General features: G+C 40.9%; 1 protein-coding gene across 9 annotated transcripts in view; it reads right to left on the bottom strand.

Moving 5' to 3' along the window:
• The window catches only part of ZNF407 (zinc finger protein 407), a 490,784-nt gene that overhangs the window by 277,033 nt on the left and 191,847 nt on the right, over positions 1 to 21,904 (bottom strand). The window contains exon 5 of one of the 9 annotated variants that reach the window (XR_004620494.1): positions 2,387 to 2,516. The exons of the other annotated variants lie outside the window; for them this stretch is intronic. The gene's annotated coding sequence lies outside the window, so the exon portion shown is untranslated. The remainder of the gene's footprint in view (positions 1 to 2,386; positions 2,517 to 21,904) is intronic. 9 annotated transcript variants of the gene reach the window in all.

The raw sequence follows: 21,904 nt of genomic DNA, 5'->3' as shown, positions 1-21,904 counted from the left end.
CGGGGGCAAGTTTGACGCTAAGGCAACGTTTGCCTTTGGAGGTCCCAAGACCACCCTGTCATTGGCTTTCACTAGAAGGACTCCCAGGATTGGACGACGGTTGTACCGTCAGCCACAGTCCATCACAGCAGAGGGATATATCGACGGTCAACCAGGAAATGACACAGGTGAGGTCTTGGGAATTCCATGCATGAAGCCCCGTAGGTTCTCTCCCTCCAGTGAGGGGCACCTAGTGTCCTCCTCTCTCAGGAAATATTTCTGCCCACGGAAGCCCATTAGAAACTCAGCCCCCAAGGCTCATACTGGGGGCCAGTGACATACGCCCCCTCTACCAGGCACACACCAAACCTCCAGACTCCCAGAAGCAAAGTGGGAGTCCACCATCAATCATGATGTTTGTGCAAACCGTCCTGGCACAGCGGACCATCCCGGTCGTTCAGGGAACAGAATGAAGTGCCAGGTGCCCACATGCCAGCCAAGAGCCCATCTTGCAGGCAGGCCCCTCTAAGGCAAGAGCCTCAATCCTGCTGTGTTAGGCCTCCTCTGCAGCGTGAAGGACAAGGAGAGGACAGGGGAGGAGACGCGGAGCAGGAGCCAGTCCAGGCATGGCCTCGCCCCTCGGGGCACGCAGGGCACCCAGAGCTGGGACACTACTGCACGGCGTGGTGCAGGGGCCAGCCCCATCGGCCTGCACTTGGACAGCACAGTTCCGAGGGCCGTGTGGGGCGAGAAGAGGTGGAGGAGCACAGGCGTGGCCAAGATCCCCATTCACTTACAAGGAGGCTGGCAGGGCTCACGGACATTTTAATGAGGGTTGTGAGAGAAAGAGCAGGAAAGGGGCGCCTGGGTGGCTCCTTAAGCATCTGCCTTTGGCTCAGGGCGTGATCCTGGTGTTCTGGGATCGAGCCCTGCATCAGGCTCCCCCCTGGGAGCCTGCTGCTTCCTCTCCCACTCCCCCTGCTTGTGTTCCCTCTCTCACTGGCTGTCTCTGTCAAATAAATAAATAAAATCTTTAAAAGACAGGAAAAAAAGAAAGAGCAGGAAAAGTCTGCTCCAAAGCTTTGGTGTAAACGAGCAGAATCACGGAAGCGCCATGCGACTAGGAAGAGAAGGGCAGGTGGGGAGGAATGTGGGGGGGGTGCATACCAGAGTGACACTGGGGTGCACGCAGAGCTTCCATTTGCTTGGGAGAGGTCTAGTAGGAGGTTGGCAATGGAGGCATGGAAGCTCAGAAAAGAGATCCGGGCCTTAAATAACATGAGAGTGCTTAGGAAGCTGCCCCAAACAAGGGCATATGTGGAGCCAAGACGGAGAAAGACAGGAACAGAGACGTGTACACGTGGAAACCAGAATGGGTGGGGTGGGGGAGCAAGCCTCGGATGAAGCCCCGGGCTCCCCAACAGCTCGAGAGAAGATGAGGAGGGAGAAGCACGGCGGTGCTGACCAGGAGAGGCCAGTGACACTGGAGACGAAGTAACATCCTAGAAGACAAATGACAGCGCAGCTTGAAGACAGAGGTGACCCGCGTGACACTGTGACAGGTGACGATGAGGGCTCGGACCTGACCCCTAAAACTGGCAACACAGAAGTCACTGTGCCCTTGACAAGGCTTAGAGTTAGGGCTGAGCCCCACTGGAAGGAGTACAGGGAAGACGGGGGAGACAGAACAGACAACTTCTATGAGGGGTGTTGCCGCACAGCAGTGTAGATAAATGCGGAGGGGATCCCTGGACTGGAGCGTCGTTGAGGGAATCGGCTTCTACTTTCAGGATGGAAGAGATTAGAGTCGGATGACATTTGTGGGAATAATCCCGTCAGACGAGAGAAAACCCTTGGTGTCACAGAAGACAGGGGAGGACACCTCTGGAAGCCGCGGGTGGAGGGAGGGTAAATGCACGCATGGCAGGCTGCCCGAGCGGAGGGCATGCCAGCCCACCCACGTTAACAGGCAGGGAGGCCAGGAATGCGGGCGTACGTGCAGATGGGCCGGTAAGGTTGGTGGGAGAGAAGTGATGAATACCTTCCACTTTCTCAGGGAGCGAGAAGGGTCATGATGGGTGGTTTGAGGCAACAGGGGGAGGGAGGTGAACTGGAGGAATGTGGTAGTGTGGCAGGACCCTATGAGGTCCCCTTGTGCTCAGGGGTCCCAAACTTAAAGGAAACCAATATGTGTGGCTGGAAAAACACATTTTTGATAGTAGATCGTGTTATGCCTTCATCTTCTGAACTCTTCGGAATGTCTTCAAAAAGAAGTGTTCTAGAACTTATTCTGTGTACTTACTTGAACCATTAAACTACAATTTCTCTTAAGCTCAGGGCCACAGATGCCCCCTGCAGCTACTTACGGTGGGGTCATCATTAGTGGAGGGTAGGGCGGTGGACCCACCTGACGAAATCAGAAACCGAAGACACGTCATTCCTCACTCCCGGTTCTCCCTCACGCCTGGTACTCACTCACTCTGTAACCAACGCTGCCAATTGTATCACTTAAATGTCGCTGGATTTTCTCCATCACCCTTTAACAAACAGGTAGTTAGGAAAGTTACCTTCAAGATTAAGGTAGTTCAATTCTGTTCCCTTCTGTTTCCATAATGCACTGTGCATTTCTCTAACACCTGACCAACCACCGCACATGGCGAACAACCCTCCTACTGCCTCCTTCCCCCGGTCTCAGATCTTACTAATCCCTGCATTCCTAGCACCTAGCAGGAACTGGCATATCTGCTGAATAAACGTTTGCCAAATGACGCCATTATCAAAACTAGGGTTCTCATCTCACTTTTCCTATGGAAGGAAAGCTAAGTAAAAACAACAACAAGAATAGTGAAGAAGGCAAGCACCTTGCATTGTAAGCTCCTTAATGTCAAGTACCATGAATTTTATCCTTTTTTGTAACCCATGAAATTCAGCATAAATCAGGCTTCTCAAAAGCTCTCGTTTTCAGATATTTATAGAGAATTGATAGCTTTAGAAGAACAAACTACTGAGAAAATTCTCAAAATTAAAATTCATCAATACAAAAAAGATACTTAAGGAAGTGTTTTTGTTTTGTTTTTTTACTTAAGGAAGTGTTTTAATATCTGATACTGTAATGAATAATTTAAAAACACTGATTTTAAAAAAAATCCCACTATGAGAAGGCTCCATTAAATAATATTTGAGCTGGACCTCACCACATTCTCACTGTATCCCGTCTTATGAAAGCGTCTGAGAGGTTAGTCACTCAGCCAACATTAGGGGAACAAGGCCTGCAGATGCTGGTTACACTGTCCAAAATGCTGTTCCACAGCTCCCCAGTCAGCATTAGGTAACAAAAGCATCTGATAAAAACTCAAACAAAGCCAGCAACAGAAGAATGCCAAGTTGCCAAAGGACTAGTTACACAACCCTGTCTTTTCAACGGTCACTTACCATAGATGGGGAAGAGCACCAGAAACGAACAGGAGCGTGCTTATAAGCAACCACATTCCCTATCACTTGAGTACTACGGGAAAGAACGAAGAGCAAACACCTCTTAGCCACACTAAGAGTCCACACGCCTGCACTGGCAAGACCCTATCACTCCCACAGGACAGATTTTGAAAATAAGAAGACTCTTGGAAGTAGCAATAACACTACCCTGTAAGTAGCACTGTGTTTATGAAAATTATGGAGAAGAGGCCAAAAAGTACTTGGGAATAATTGAGATTCACCGCTGATAAAACAATACCAAACACACGGTACGGGCACTTTTCACCCCAAACCCAGCTTCGACAGCTACTTCCTGAAGGCCCGTTCCATCGGAGACTCACTGCCAGCCCAAGAGGAAGTTTCCAGAGGCTCGGCATTCTCCACAACTGGCCACCACGTGGTGACCCTGCAGTGGAGGCCTCAGACTTTGCTGGCACGGGACACCTCCTCTCAGGGAGGTGAAAGACACTGTCACCACCAAGCTGCGCTCCCAGCTGTGACACGTCTCCATACAGAAGGGCGCAGGAGCAAGACAAAGATTATTTCCTTTATCATTTATCAAGACTCATGCCAAAATGCTTTAGTCTTTACTCACATTTAGTGTTTTTTCCTGTTCAGTCACCTTCAACCCAGCTAAATACAATGGAAAACATGCTTTACAGTTATACTAATGGAATATATTGAATAACGACTGTCAAGATTGGAAACTAGCCATATATGAATGAATGTTATCTATTCCTCAGCCCTCCAGAGAGGGCCAGAAATACATGTGATATTCCTCTGTGCTGTATTTTGCATGTGGATTTCTGGCTTAACCAAAATGTGTTTAAAAAATTGTGTAAGAAGGCAGCTGTTGGATTAAAATACAACCGTGTGTAAAAGAGTTTTGCTTATTTTAGTCAAAGCAAGGAGAGCATCAGAGTAAAAAAATTTGTTTGATAACGTAAAAACAAATCCGCAAGTAGCCATTATATGCATATGCAAAATTTCGAGCACAAATTGACAATCAATATACTGAGGGCATCATCTTATATATAAAGTACAACATAAGAAATAAATACTACAATGTATGAGGGATGTAGAAATTAAAATGACAACGGAATGTACCATACAAACTTGACTTCATTATTTACATGTCGAGAACTGAAGAACAATGCATGTCAACAAATCAGGTGTGGGATAACCTGACCCACAGGAAACAAGTCACGGGTTCGAGCCTGGCATACACAGTAAAGGAGGAAGGCACGCTTGTGCGACTAGTACTGTCCCAGCACTTGTGATTCGTACTCCAACGAGCTCAGAAGAGTAGCGTGGGCACAGCGTGGACACAAGCCAGACCTTGGGAGGGCAGGATGCAAAGCCCGCTGTAAGACTGGGTCAAGGGTCATCTCACATTTCCAAGCTGAGTTAAGGTAACAAATTGACACAACAATTAATTAAAAACTTTTGGATTTCCCTTCTACATTAAAAAAATGAAATTTTGAGCCAATAGATAAACTGTCCAATGAAAATGCACAATCTGACTAATACTGGCCACCAGACTTTGGATAACCCATAATCTGATATCCATAAAACTTAGAGTAGCTTCAGAATCTATCAGTGGCTTTTAAAATGGTCTATAAAAATACGCTGTAAAAATACTTCATAGTCACACCTAAAATAATTCCTGCCCAATACTGTGGCTCCTTGGGAATATTTACCACCTTTTAAAAATCTTCACATGCCCAAAACCACCATCACAGGATTTTGAACATATACAGTTCTTAATAAATATTTACTTATGTATTTTTCTATTTATTTAAACAGATTAACTTTTAAAACAAATATAAATGGCATAATACTAATTTATAGCATCATAAGTGACATACAAAAACGTACGAAGTACTTTGCATTTTGTATTTCATAAACCAAAACAGTATAGTAAAAAATTACTCCTTTATGCTCTCAAATATATACATGTATTTTTCTATATTAACTAAATATCAGTGACATGATTTTGGGGGAAAATGCCAACCAATAAAACCAAGTAAGAGGAAGTGTGGGAACTATTTATGAAATGAATTAAGAACATAAATTTCATCAAAGTGAGGGGAACAAAAGTAATAAGGAAACTTTTAGTATGTTTTAACATCGAGACATCATTCAGACACACTATAAAAAACACAAGACTACAGAAAAGGTGCCAAGTTTAGTCTCTGCAATTCTTTGTCAGAAAGAATCAGAAATTCAAATCGCTAAAAGAAAAGTGACACATGGGACGTTTCCCTGTGACATGTTCCTCCTAAAAGCACGGCAGTATCCACGAGCGGAGATTCTTACTACCAATTGTGCTGATGATGTATCAGCCAGCAGGGTAGTAACTCCACAGTCTGACTGCAGGGTATGTGCTAGAATGAGCATAGTAAGCCTTCGGATCAATGAAAAATCAACTGAAAAATAATTAACATAAAACAGCAATGAGGTTTTATTCAGAGATAGATTTTAGCACCAAACACAGAAGAGAATCAATGAAGTCCTTAGTAAATTTAACAGAGGAAAGGAAAAGGAATCATAACAAGATAGAGATCTACAGAAAGCAATTCCCTACTTATTAACGTAATACCTGAACTGTATCCACAATTTTTAATAGGCTTATTTATTGACATGCATATTGATCAAAAGTCAAAACCATTAATATACATGTACACTAAAATGCAGGACACATTCAGCAATTAGATTATATCCTTATTAGAATAAGAGTCTGCATATCGAGCTTTATAGACACAAATTTAAATGACAAATGCCATGCCTGATTATATCATTATTGAGTGAAACATACAAACAAAATGTTTTTCATCTTCTATACCACCAAATTCTTGGTTTAAATAAATCAAAGCCACCAAACAATCAAAAAGCCAACAGTATTCTAGCATAACAATAAAATAAAAAATGGAGTATTAATAACAATGTCAAGATTAAGAATCATAAACATTTAGAAAGGTTTTTAAATGCACTGGTTTGTAGAAACAGAATTTAGGAAAAAAAAATTTTATCTATTCTGTTTCCATTTTATGGAAAAGACAACAATCAGTTACCACGTTTTTATACCTAAATATACTATCATATACTTGTCATCTTAGGAAGAATTAAGTTTTACATTGAGTGGGGAAAACATTAAAGAAACTAATTTTATTGCAAGTGCATCATCTGGAGAAAGCATTTAGAGGTTTGTGTATACTGTATTTACATTTAATATAAAGAGTAAAATCTCACACTCTTTTGCAAAAAGATAGACAGAAATATCAGACAAGTAATTGGGGGGAAAAGTGTTTATTTGTGATTAGGTAGGCTTAAATTAGTAAGAAAAGAGAGAAATAAACCTTAACCCTCAGGATGTAAGAAGTAAGTCTTCAACAAAAAAAGTACAAAAAAAGTTATAATGATGAGGGAAGTGTAAATCCCACTCAGATGGAATCCCACTCAGCTCTTTCACAAAATGAACCTGATGGGAGGATTGATCCTGAAGGTGGACCATTCTACCTACCGCCTACCTCAAACTCAACATCAGCACAAGGAACCATAAATGTGACAGAATATGATCATTACTGAGAAGCAAGGAATTTTCTTTAATTGGCTGAATCAAGCAACGAAGAGGCAAAGCAGCAACAAACCCAAGAATATCCTTTCGTGGAAGAGTTTCCAGTACATTCCAAAACTTGCAATCAAGAATTTGCATAACCATGAGCATAAAAATGTTCATGTCCCAAATCCTAAGGAATTGTGTAGGAGAAGTAAATGTAATTGGTATTTTGGATACGTATTGTGCAGAACTTGGAACAACATAAAAACTCCAAAACGTCATTTGGAGGCACAGAGCACCCTTGCTCCGTTTGGTTTGTAAGGAAGATAATCAAAGGGTCACGCTTCAGCAGGAATAATCTATGAACACAGGGAAGTAGAAAGGGCCTAAAATATTACAGCTGTATCATGAATCCAGAGACAGAGGCTGAAGGAAGCAGAAGGATCTGGTCTGCATGCCCCGCCAGGCAGCAGGGGTGAGAGATGCGAAGACAGGCTCCAGATCTGGATGGCCTTCTTTCAGATCTTGGTTCCCACACCTACTGATCTTTGAATTTATCCAAATTACTTATGAATCTCTACTATAAAGGGAAAATCAATTGTGGAAAATCAGTGTTATTCAGTGACTGCTTGATTAGTATTGTGAAAAAAATTTTAATTACAGTTTTAAGCCTCCACATACAACATATTCCATATTTGCTTATGTTTAAAACCAACAGAAGGATAAATCCCCCAAATAAAATTCAACTGATTTCCTACTGGAGATTCAGTGGGAATAAGGGAAACAAACCAGGGCTGAAAGCAAGTAAGACAGATGCTACAACAGTTAACTCCGAAGGTGACAGGACCCAGTGAGCACCCTGGTCCTCCTTTAAGATGACTCTGCATTGGAAATTTCCATAATAAAGAGCTGGAAACACTTTAAAACAGAGCAAAGAGGGATAATAATATTTAAGTGAAAAAAACATGGAAAGTGCTATAGCATAAACCACTGAGAAGTTATTTGAATCTCTTTAACAAAGAGGCAAGAAAATTTCAAAATTGAACTGTATAAGCAAGAATTTTTCATGCAATCAGATCATATATTTTTTTAAAAGCTGTAATAAAAATAATCCTATTTTTAAAAATTTACTTCCTCATCCTCTGGCTTTATGATAAGAATATTATCTGTGTGTTTGCTTCTGCACTTGTAATTATCCAGAATCACACTCAGGACACTGTCTCTGTAAAATTTTATTAATTGCTCAGTTCAACAAACAACTACTTTCAAATTTACTGAGAATCTTACATGTAAGTCAATCCTCAAAAATAGTTCAAATAAGAAAAATTTAGGATCTTTTAAAATTAATACCAACCACTGAAAAAAAATAAAGAGTATAATTGCTGTATGAATTGTTCTTAATGTTATTCAAATGTGGTTTCAATAACACAGCTAGAAATTATACATTCTTTCCACGTTTTGGCTATTGTGGACACTGCTGCTAAAAACATGGGGGTGCATGTGCCCCTTCGAATCACTATTTTTGTATCCTTTAGATAAATACCTAGAGCCCAGATGTCCTTCGGCAGATGAATGGACAAAGAAGATGAGGTATGTAGCTAACATGGAATATTACTCAGCCATCGAAAAGAACGAAATCTTGCCATTTGCAACGACATGGATGGAGTTAGAGGGTATTATGCTAAGCAAAATAAGTCAGTCAGAGAATGACAAACACAATGTGATTTCACTCGTGGAATTTAAGAAAAAAACCTGATGAACATAGGGAAGGGAAGGAAAAATAAAATAAGATAAAAACAGAGAGGGAGATAAACCATAAGAGACTCTTAACTCTAGGAAACAAACTGAGGGTTGCTGGAGGGAAGGTGGGTGGGGGATAGGCATTAAGGAGGGCACTTAATGTAACCAGCACTGGGTGTTACATGCAACTAATGAATCACTAAATTCTACCCCCGAAATTAATAATACACTATATGTTAAATAACCTGAATTTAAATAAAAAATTTTTTAAAAAAGAAAAAAAATACACATTCTTGTGTAAAGTGAAGAATGAACTCTGTATCCAATCCAAAAGGCTGTAATGGGACACTTGCTACGTGCATTGCTTTATTCCATCATCAGTTACTAACAACTTGTTCACTACCATCCCGAAGATATTAACAAATCACAATTTCTAAGTTTTCAACTAAATCTGGGACTTCACTTCCTGAGAGGATATATACAGGGGGCAAGCCAGAGCCTCCACCCAACCCACCAGAAAAGGCTGATTAACCAATGCTGCGCCCCAGGAATGGATATGAAGGAAGCTGCTGGATGGCGAGAGCTACTAGGTCACTGCCCGTGCAGAGAACAGTGAGCCCTTCCCAAGGGAAGCCGATGATGGAACACCATTTTCTCCCCAGATCACTTGCCAATTCCAGCTCGGGACATCAGCCTTGCCCCAGGCTGAGGGGCTCCACTGGGATAAAAGAACACCAGCATCAATCCTGAACACCACACAGTGACAGATGGGAAACTCGAGGAGGCCCAGATGCAAGGCGATGTTCCCACAGGACGTGTGCTTTGGCAAGGGGGAGGTGAAGGGGACGAGACAAAGTGAAGCAACTGTGGCCTCACAGCACCAAGGGGATGAACCTCTGCTCACGGGAAGGGGCCTGCCACAAACACAGACCCAGCCGCGTGAGAGCTGGCCAACGACTAAGCTGCATGGGGTGTGAGACCAAGTATGAAGCTCAAAACCCCTGAAAGGACAAACAGAGATGTTGTGCAATCTTTGAGTGCTGAGGAGAGAGAGCCCACTTCCGCCTAGTGGGTCTTAATCAAAGCACAGAATGTCCACAGGTGAAAAATAGGGACACACCACAGGGTCACTGAAAGCTGGAGGCATCTAACAGAAGAAAGGGACTATCTACCAACCCAATGAAACCATCTGGGCCTCTATGCTCTTTCATCCACCACGTTATGCACACATCCAGGGAATTACCAGAAATGCAAACGGGAAGGAAAATGCAACTGATAATTCAGAAAAAAAATAACCCAAGACTCAAATAAGTATGATCATCTTGTTAAGACAAATAGAGAAAAAGAAGAAATCACATGGACATTGTAGACCTGCAAGATAAACTATCCTGCATCAAGCACTCATCAGATGGCTTAACAGAAAACTCAGCAGAGCAAAGGACAAGACTAGTGAATTCTGAGACAGAGTCAATAGACACTACCGAAACTGATGAGTAAGGAGAAGAAGGAATGGAAAGAACAGAAGACACATGGGACACATAGAAAGGCCCATCATACTTCTACTTGAGGTCCCAGAAAAAGAGGGAGACAGAAGCAATATGCAAAGAGGTAATAGCCAAAGGGTTCCAAAACTGAAGAAAGACACCAACTCTGCATTCAAGAGGCAGACTAAAATGCACATGTGCTTGCGGGCACGCACAGCACACGCACGCACGCACACAGACACACACAAGTCACATTATAACCAAAGTATATACGGCCTTCAAAAGAACAGTGAGTTGTCTAGAAATGCAACGTGGGAAACCAAGCACTGGCTGTTCAGGGTCTGAAGAGAGACTGGAGGAACCGGTGCATTTGAATCAGATTCAAGAAAACCTTCTAGGTAATGTACTGAGTAGTTTGCTTTATATGAGAAAATTCATGACATGTTATTTAAATTTCACAACTTTCTAAAATAAATATTATTATTACTTCCTTTTACACACAGAAACGCTAAGCTCCTTGCCAAAGGCCTCACAATTCCTAAGTGACAGAACTAAGACAGCAGCCCAGAACCGTCCAAAACAATGGGGATTCTCGCAGTCTGCTGCAATGGTGCTTCATTCGAACGGAAGGAAACGAGAACGGGAGCGGAACGACATATGGTTTATGGCAGAAAGTTAATGAAATAATACACATAGGTCCAAGTCCAGAAAATAAAGGGAAAAAAAGCAATGAAGCCACACACACAGGGAACCTCAAAACTGCAGGGAACAGAGAATAAAGCAGGGTAGCAAAGTTAAAATTTAAGCGACTAGTAGGGGCGCCTGCGTGGCTCAGTTCTTAAGCATCTGCCTTAGGCTCAGGGCGTGATCCCCACGTTCTGGGATCAAGCCCCACATCAGGCTCCTCCGCTGGGAGCCTGCTTCTTCCTCTCCCACTCCCCCTGCCTGTGTTCCCTCTCTCGCTGGCTGTCTCTCTCTCTGTCAAATAAATAAATAAACTCTTTAAAAATAAGTAAATAAAGTGACTAGTAAACAGTAAAACTGTGAGCCGCACTTGCCTGATGCAATGAGCAAGAAGACGGAAACAATGCCATTTGACCAAATTGCGCTATTTGCTTTTTTCTCAATCGGCTAACAGTTTAAGACCAAGAGCAGGATATGATGATATGATACGATTAAGCTTTAAAACACATATGGGGTTTCACAGCAAAATCCTAATGAATCCTAAGAAGACAACTCAGTATATACCAACTGATGGGATCACTAATAGAAAAAATACAAAACTTTCTTAATGGTTAAAATATAAAACGAGAGTAACTATGACAATTTCATCAACATTTCAAAAAATAAGAAAAAATAAAACTATGTACAAAAAACTACAAAAACGCTCAAATTCACAAGTGAATAACGATGAAAGTTTATGATGTGTAAAATACCAACTGTGAAATTAGCATCTTTTAAAAATATAAAAAAAAGAAAGAGGGTAAATCATGGAATAAAGCCATTATTTTAGCCTACCTGAGAACCATAAACATATGAAAACATGTTGGCAGGAAGAGACTGAAAAACTAGCTCACAGGGAGGGTCACAGAAGAGACTGTCCAAGGGAAGTCGTCCTGAAATTATGCAGCATGGCCTCAAGCATCGTAACCCATGGGCTGGATGCCTCACAGACACAAGAGAATGACAGTGAAGGTGGTTCGGGATTCACTCGTGCCTTCATAACTCACATGAGAAAATGTAAATGGTGCTGGGACTGATTAACCTGTTCCATCAGAATGACCTCTGGACAGTCTGGACAGTACAGAGGTCAGACACAGACGAGGAGACCTTCTGAGCTGTCATATCAGCACTGTTACCAAAAAAGCCCTGATAAGCAAACCACGTGGGCCCTGGCCCAGGTGCCATGTGGACAGGTGGGTCTGACGTGACAGAACATGGGGGCTCAGGAAATGATGGAATCTCTCAAAAACCATCGAGTTCAACAAACTCCAATTCAGAATCGGTAAGAATTGGAATGCTTCATTCTGTCTTGAGGTTACCATTAATACTGGACCTGAATATGAAGCCCCTCCTTGAAGTGAAGATGTCCATAGTCCACTGATTTCCCTGACAAGCTGCCCTCTGGGACCCCACTGCAGCCTCCTTCCTCTTCACCTGACCTCCAGGAGGACTGACAAAGCCGTGGTCCTCTTCCCCTCTCTCTTCCCCACACCTGCTGTAGATGACTGTACCCAGTTTCCACGGCAGGTCCAGGCAGCAGCTGCAGGCCTCTGTCTCTGAAAGGTACACCTTCAGACCGGCCTCTGCCTTTACTTCTGGAATGACAACTTCCCCGTCCACATCTCCACTTGAACATCTGAGAGTACTCCAAACCCGTCTCTCGGTTCCCAAAGACAATTCAAAACATGTTCTTCTCATGGTCTTCTTCACCTCACTTAAAGGCACCATCACTGACGACTCAGCCCACTCCCTTCCTGACCCCTCCCCCTCACTCCTGTCTTACCATCAATCCTTCAGTAAGTGCCATCAGCTCTGCCTTCACAGTTTCTCGTAAACCTGACCACTCCTAGCACCTTGATCCAAACAACCAACATCTCTCCCTGGCACGAGATCTTTTCAGGGCTCTCCCTTCTAACACCAATTCTCTCTTCCATGACCTTCCAACTCAGACCATGGCCTCCATACACTCTGAGGGCATGTGAAGACTTTTGAAAGAGAATATTTGGGTCCAGATGGTTTACAGGTATCGATTCCTGATCCCTAGTTCATTCCTTATTTCCTTTTACTGAATGGCTACAAAAGCTCTGGAGGGAACACCCAATGCCACTCTGCCTTCACCACATCCTATCCACAACTGCCTTTCCATCACTTCCCAGAACAAAGGCCTCCTTCTTGCTCATCCCGTACCGTGTTCCAGAGTGCTAAAAAGCACTGGAGCACCAAAGACACCACTGTTCACCGAAAAGCCTTTCTAAAGTCAAGGCACCATAAGCCTGGGACAGAGCATCTGGTCTCTTCCATAAAAAGAGAAGCATGACATTAGACACAGGGCACCTGGCCTAAATTCAGATGTCCTAAATTCAGGGACAGTGCAGATGGGATGGTGAGAGTGATGGCAGGTTTTGCTTCAAGATCCTGCCTCATCAATCCTGAAGGATCATCACTGAAGGACATTGGGCTGACAAAGAGCAATGCAGAAAGAGAACAGGAAGGAGAGGCTGGCGAGAGTGGAAACTCATCTCACAGGCAGAAAGCTCACGGCAAAGATCTACACTGTCTCTAAGCATGGGGTTACCTCAGTTTTTGCTTTAAAAAAAAAAAAAATCCCGGGAAATAATTCGCTGCAAAACACACCCTATCCACAAGTCACGACGAGGAGTCAGAGCCAGAGCACGCACACTCACCCAGGCCGTGGGCCATCTCAGTGACATACGTTGTGTCACTTCAAGGTGGAAGGGGTGGAAGGGGTGAAAGATTCCACATTAATTTACAGCAGACCAAATTTACGTCAGTAAAAGAAACATTTCTCAGAAGTAATTTAACATATACATTTTCTTAAACATTTATTCAAACTTAGAGGAATATTATCATTAAGTTTTACACAAAGAATATTGGGTGCTATAAATTTTTACTAAGTGCATATGTCCACCCCCTCATCGAGCACCTTTCCACTTACTTATTCATTCCTGCCTTGCACTTGTTAAAATTACATTAACTTTTAAAACAATGTAATTAATCCTCCTGTGATGATATAAACATCTATAATATACAAACAATATCCTGATAATCATTCAAACTTCATTTCTAAGCCCCACAACTATAGTATCTCAATTATCATTTATGTTTACTATTAATTTCCACCAGGCTTGGTGTCACTCTGGTCACAGTATTCAACGATGGACACATGAACTGAAATTTTATAAACTCTCTCCATCTCAGTAAGAGAGGCATTCCAATGGCATTATATTTCATGTTTAATAATTACCAATCATCGTTATTAATTTTGCTGTTTAAATCAACTGTGTCTCAGTACTATTGATAATAACAATTCTTTGTAGCCAATTTTAACACTTAGAGTACCGTAGCCAAAGACATTAAAACTTTAAAAACCTTACTTTAATGTGTGTACCTACAGGTGTGTATATATGTACAGACAATATGCATACACACAGAAATGACAGGATACTCATTAAAATAGCTTCACATTGTAAAAACCATAAAATAAAATCTGAGGAGGAAATGGAAGAGACAAGAGTTCAAGAAGAAAAGAAATATAAATTTTCTGACAGTGAAAGGAGAGCTCAGTCATGTAATGTTTAAATGGATGACAGTATCAATCATCATGGTATTAACATTCTATTGGATACATATTAAAAAGTGAGATGAAATACTTTTACAGTGTCAACTTTTACTGTACACTAGAAATTACATCCTGTACTATCTGTACTTGAGATGAAAATGTTTGAGGTCCGATGTAAAAATGGGAGGGCGAGAGATCATCCGGACAAATTATGGAGGGAGACCTTGAGCACCAACCTGAAGCACAGCTGGTGTGATTCTTGCAGGTGCTGCTTGCACGAAGAACACAAGCCCCTCACCACGGCCTCCGGAGCCCCGCACGACGCGAAGCCTGGCCCCTCATGCAGGTGTCACGGCCACAGCGGTCCTGCTCAGTAAACCCAAGGCCCCAGTTTCTTCCTACTTCAGAGTCTGTACTCTATTCCCGCAACCTGGAATGCTCCTTGACAATTCCTTCTCATCATTCAAGATTCTACTCAAAACGCCTCAGAAGAGTCCTCTGAGTTTTAGTGTCATTGTCTGTGTATTACAGCGCTCTGTACTTGTTATTTCTTACAACTCCATGTGAGTCTACAACCAGCTCAAAGAAAGTCTTTACAAAATGCCCTACAGTCGCCTTCCATGAAGGTCTATCTGCAATCACTAAACCCTGCCACCGTCCCCCCCAATCACTTCCTTGCCTGTCACCCAACATCACACCCTCCACAGAGCCCACTGCTTTCTGAAATTACTGATTTGCTCACTCCTCAATTTTCTGAGTCACCCACAAGGAAATAAAGAATTCAGCTCCAGAAATAAAGAGCCTTTGTCTTGCTCACCACTCTCCCCCTAGAACTTAAAACGAGGCTGGGCCTCAGGAAGTTTGCAGTAAATGAACACGTATGAGGCAGAGGGGAGCCCCAGGGACAGGACACCTTCCAGGCGCCAAACACTCCGCCGCGACCTGTGCATACTTAGCCTCATGTAGTTCGCTTCTTACGAGAATTCTGAAAGGAAAGAGTGATTCCCCATACTTTTAGTTGAGTAAACTCAGCTTCAGAAGTTCAGTAACTCGGCCAATGCTGCATCAGACAACGAAGTAACGGTGTTATTCAGATTCAGGACCTGGAGACTGTTAAGCCCACGCCAGACCTTTCCTCACCACAACATGCTGTTTGATGCCCCTCACGGGGCTTTCCATTTATTACCTCACTTGATCCTCACAACAGTCTGCGTCCTATCATATCAGGTTTTCAGATCATGAAACCAGGCTCAAAGAGTCAAGGAGGGGAGTCCAATAAAATAAAGTTGCTGCAGGACACAGAGAACTCAGGTGCTGCGACCCCAGCTCCAGCTCCTCCGGAATCCCACACGTGCACAGACTGAGACCGAGATTTAAGGGAACGCACACAAGGTCACACAGCTAGATAGAGAAAGGGCTGAATTAAAAGTAGGCCAACGGCCTCTTAGCCGAATGAACTTTCCAGCCTATGATATTGTGCCACTGTCAACCGCTTGCAAGTTTACGCTTGTTACAGACTTTCTGAGATATGATCAAGATTTTAGGAACATTAGCCATGCTAATGAAAACATATGCAGACCGAGGTAAGAGACAGGGCTTAAATGGGATACACGTGCCTATGGCTACAGTAGACCACGCACACTCACTGCTCCAGAATATGAAAAATATCTAACTGCATGCATGTTGGGCTTTGATCTCTACAAAGTATAATCTTACTTATGAGTATTTAGTATTATTTAATAATATTTCCCTACATATGAACAAATAGGTCAATACAAATCAGGATGAAAACTGCTAATGATTCCAAAAGCTCACATCTCTAGAGACCAAAAAAAAACCAAAAAACAAAATACAAAACACCACCCAAAAACAGTGTATTAGAAACAGGAAAGTCTTTCTTAGTGTATGCATCCATGTGCTCTTCTGCTAAACATGAAAGATTTTCTCACCAAAAGAGCACAGGACTTCAATGTATTTGCACAACGCTCACATATGCCTTAAAATAATGAACAAGTAAAAACTGAAGAACGGTAATAAGTTCCAACAAAAACAGTAGATGAGATTTGTATTTGACTTTACTCTGTCTCTACCAATACTGGTGGAAAACACTCTTAAGCAGGGCTCTATTTCCCACTGAACACTGTTCAAACCCAAACAGTAAAACTTTGGTTGAGTAGCCGAAGTCAGGTCTCTACTCCAAAGTATCAGAAAATTTTAATGATGTGAATTTTTATATTTTCCTTCCCTCGTTATATAAATAAAAAGTTGTGAGGAAAACAAAAGATAATTATGGTATCCAAAACTCCGATAATGCTAGATTTAACAGCATGCTTATGTTGCAGTCTGCTACTAAAACAATTTGCATTGAAAATGTTAAGTAGGAATTTATCTCTATCACTACAACTATAAATAGGACAGTATAAATCAGACCATTGTGACAGTTCAAGTGGAGAATTTAGGAGCAGAAAGCAGAAAGATTTTCCACAATATATGACAAATTCAACTATTTATTTAGGCTTAAATCTGGTTAAAAAAAAAGTAATTAAATTTAAAAAATGCAATCAAAGCAGATTTCTACATAGCACAAGAAGATGAAAGACAAGATTATTTTCATTACAGAGATTCTGATCTAAGCCCAAATAAAAAGAAAAAAAGAAACACACCTTCACCATGGCGGGTGACTATGTCTTCAATGATTCTTTCATCATAGAAAAATGCACCTCCTATAACATAACGTAACTTTAACATGGGGGAAAATGAGGTCATTTTTAAAGTAAACTGTTGTTATAAGGTAACTTTTAATTTGCGCACATAATGTAAATTGCTATGGTGAACGCACGTTGGGTCACGGAAACAACGGTAGCTGGATTCAGATGTGACCCGGCAGCCCAGGTGTTCAGGAAAAGTGCTGTTAACAGTGAGGATTGATGATCTAATCAAACTGTCACAGCCAGATCCTCGGCAGGGTGGCTGGAGGATAATATTCAGAAAGCAAGCACATGCTTAGTGTTACTTTAAATTGATGCTGACATTTTCAATTGTGAAAAGAAATTTTTTCCTAAGTAATATAGGAAACAACTCAGCTAACCTTCCGGAGGATATCAGATAATCATGGTAGGTTGTTGTGTAAAAGCTAACTTCTCAGAAATGTGAGCACATATGAAATACAAATAAGCAGCCGTTGCAGAGATTTACTATAGTAATCAACATTTTAATTACTTTCTGTTTTCTTAGATGTACAGTACTATTGCAATGAATATTCTCTCCACGTACAAACAAAGCAATATTTTTAGCCTGGGATTTGCATTTGGTGGCGAAAAATTCCCACAAGGGTACAAATAACCACGAGTCACGTGCTGATTAATCTGAGACTTCTAAAGTCACGTGTTAATTAAAGTAATTAATATGATCTTTCCTGGTAATGCTATACATTTGTCACATGGCATGCACAGAAAAACTGATTGGACAGTCAGATTTCAAACAAATGTCCAACCCTACAATATTAAGAGTATTTTTTGAATCACTGATAATAGCGATTCAATAAAAACTGAGTGCCTGATTATTAAAACAATGGGTCCTCCCAGAGAATCGCTAGACCAGTCTACAAATGTGTGATGATTTACAAATAACTCAAGTGTGCAAAGAAGTGTTCTCCACATAAGAGAACGGAGGCACACAATGGAACGTGTGCGACCGGGCTGACTCAAGTCCTCAGCCAGGCCCGGCTCCCAGCCCCCGCAGCTCTGAAGGTGCTCTCACATGCTGCACCACACGGGCCCCGCTGCAGTCCTGCTGCTCTGTATTCTTGGCAAAGTCCTGAGCTCTGGATATGCAGCCTTACTCAGCAGCCAAGGACAATCAAGTGGGTTAAATTGCTTCATGTTTTCAAGACGTGTTATAAAGCATTCTCATGAAGATTTTTTGCTCCGTCATTCCTGACCTTTTTGAAACGGTGCCCCAGTAAGTATTAATATTGATAAAAACCACATTATCTCTGTCATTCACCACTGACACACAGACCCAAGGTAACACAACACAGCTTCCCCGGTTCTTAGAACATATAAATATGACAGAAGTAGAAATACTGAACTTCTTTTTCATATGGAATCAGAAGCTTATACATTTTCTGGTAAGACAGACCCGATGCTTCAACTCTGCCCTTTAAAAATTTCTGATAAAATCTCAGAAGATGGAAAAGAAACCACATAAAACATTTCAGAAAATCAATTTAGAAGCTGTTAATATGTATGAGGGAAATACTTTTCTTCCCAAAAGTAAACTGTATGCATCCTTCCTTAACAAAACGAAATGAATTTTGTTGTGTACGGTTCTATAAAAAAGAAGTTCCATGGCCATATGCTAGATGTCTAGGCAGGTCATCTTTTATAAGGAGTCCAAGGGTTCAACTCTAACCTTCCAGGAGTGGGCAGGCAGCAGCACATCTCCGAACCACAGGCTGGATGAAGAATATTCCCATCACAGGCAAAACTGACAGTGGGAACAACCCACGACAACCACAGTACTTAGTAAAACCTGACAATGATTCCACAGAGCAAGGGAGCACCGAGAGCTGCCACTCACACCATTTAGCTCAAGATTTGGGAAAAGCATGGGGATATGGGGTTTGGAGGACTGAGTGTTAATGGTACTTTCACATGACTTTTGCAGGTGACAGAATGGGGCCTCACTCTCAGGTAGCTTATCAACCACTAAGAGCAAGAAAGTCTCGATTTTATTGTTAAACAATGTATTCTCACATCCACTCCTCACTTTTCATTACTGTGTTATATATGGCATGATACCACAAGATACGTTAGAAATCCTACACATTGCAAAGTTAAAAACTTGTACCAGCAGTTGGCTGGCAGCTAACTGTGTGTCGGAACATGGGCTACCACATTTATCATTAATCTGGATACGACAATTTACTTCTAGCCTATTAAAGCTCTCCTAGAACATCAAGAGTTTGGTGACATGACATCAAAACCAGTGGATGTAAAAAGATGAAACCTGAACACTTAATGTATTACACTTTTTTCTCCTACTGCATGATCACTATTTGATATTTCAAATACCCAGAATATTTTTCTATATTTTTTGCCAAAGTATTGCTAATAAAAGGAAAGAGGGAATGAGTAACAGAAGAACTTTAGAACTGACCTGATGCAAAGCAAATTAGAAATTTCTTTGAAATTGCACATTTTCGTATTTGGCTACATAAAATAGAGGTTTATTTTAATATAAAAATGACAATCTTCTCCATCATTCAAATACGCACAGTAAAGTAACTACCACACTTGGTGGGAGCATGAAGGGGAAGTCAGGTCAAAGGTAACAAAAGAGGAATGCCTTTAGCACCAGCTCTCAAGTTCATACAAGCAAAATAATTTAATAACTTGGAAAAGATTCACACATCGCATTATTTTCAAAGTAAAAATTTAGAAGTATTATAAATGCTCATTAAATAGCAATATCATGATACATATAAACAACAGATTATAAGGTCATTAAATTATAATGTAAATCTGTATCTATAAAAATATATGCAATGATGTCTATGAGATATGGAGGAAACAAAGCATGCTGCAAAACATTATGATCAGTATGATTCTCATTCATACAAAACCCTATATGTACATTTCTATAAATGCACAAGAAGAGGTTACCAGAGACATCAGCAAGAGCTAACGGCAGCTGTCTCTGGGTGATGAGATCTGTGATTCTGTTTATTGTTTGTACTTGTATATGCTGATGGCACTTTTAACAATCATTTATCTCAGAACTTCTTTCCAAGATAAAATGTTTTATTTTTGTAGAGATTCTGACACGAAATGAGAAAGAGAAAGGAAAGTGCTTTATTTTTAAAGAAGAACATTTCCTTCTAGCAAGGTTATGTGCTAACATACTATTTTGAAGTGACTGTGCACTTTGAAGACTTTGGGAATGTTTATCCACATTCTCATTCTGTCATTTCTGCAGTGAGTAGCACTAATTTAGGAGGGATAGAGAAGCGAAAGCTGCTTCACCGCTGGTACGGAGTGTGTATCCATGTGAGGCTGATAGACGAGTCGTGGGTTACTTTCTACTGTACGGCTCTCACCGACATCAAGTGCAAACCCACTACGAGATATGTGTATCTGCTATTTGTTAGGACATGTTGGTCCAAATACTAAATTGCATCTTAACCACAGCTTCAATAGGTTTGTACTTATAGGTGTAATATATTCAACTACCTTTCAGGTTCAGGATATAATTAAGTACACTTAGGAAACACAAAGTTAACAATTTAAAGCTCTGACAAATGATGTGAAAGAAAATTATATTCTATTCAAAATTTCACTGATACCACTAAATTATCATTTTGATGGCCTACATTTGTGATGCTCTAAATATATTCACAATGTAAAACGGTCAATCCGGATTTGTACAAAAGGACACTGATGACAAAATGGAAAACATACAGGCAGTTTTACAAAATTAATGTCATAAATACTGACCAAAAAATATTATGACAAACTAAGTAGTTTTCAGCTACATGATCATTTATAATACTCAAGATAAAAACAGTTAAAAAAAACAGTTGATAATTTACAATCAAGACAAAATTCATGTAACACTATCATTACTATTTCAAAGTATTTCAAACAGTAATTATTATAGGACATCACCAAAAGTATGGACTACTTATTTTCTAAGTTATTTTAATCAAAGAACAAAGAAAATAAGACCTAACAAAATGTCAAATTATCTATTTTAAATTTTTAGGAAGACCCCTTGAAACATCAACAGAATCGTGTGCACGCACACATTTTGGTATGATGAATTTGAAAATTAACAAGCTATGTTTGAGTTACAAATAATGGTCCCAATTATTATGTTCCTGAAATAGTAAACAGAAATACTATCTAAAAGTTTTCTGATCAGGGACAAAGACATTAACAAATGAAGTCAAGATGTCTAGCAATCAATTAAAAAACTATATTCGTCAGGGAAACATTTACTGTGACATTAGGCTTCCATTCTATATAGGCAACAAGCTAAGTCGAAGATCAAAAATTTCAGTATGTAAAATGCTCTGAGTTGAAGAATGCTTTCAGCAAGAAATGATAAAGACTGGCTTTAGGCTTCTCCCTATCACAATGACAAAAATATATATTCATATTGTGCTTTTTGAACTGTCATCTTCAAAAAAAAATTAAGTAACGAGGTAGGCCATAAGATGGCTAGGAAAACATAATTGTAGGAAGCAAGAGGTTAGAAGTTCATTTCCATTGAACAAAACTCCCAGAAATCAAGCAGAAAAGATAAAGGACCTCAACAATTGGAAAAGTTGGGGGATGAGGGAAAAATCTGAAAGTAAATAGTATG

Source organism: Ailuropoda melanoleuca, chromosome 14 (assembly GCF_002007445.2).
Source record: "Ailuropoda melanoleuca isolate Jingjing chromosome 14, ASM200744v2, whole genome shotgun sequence".
Lineage (NCBI taxonomy): Eukaryota > Metazoa > Chordata > Mammalia > Carnivora > Ursidae > Ailuropoda > Ailuropoda melanoleuca.
Note: the sequence above shows the minus strand (reverse complement) of the source record. Positions and strands in the feature narration are given on the sequence as shown.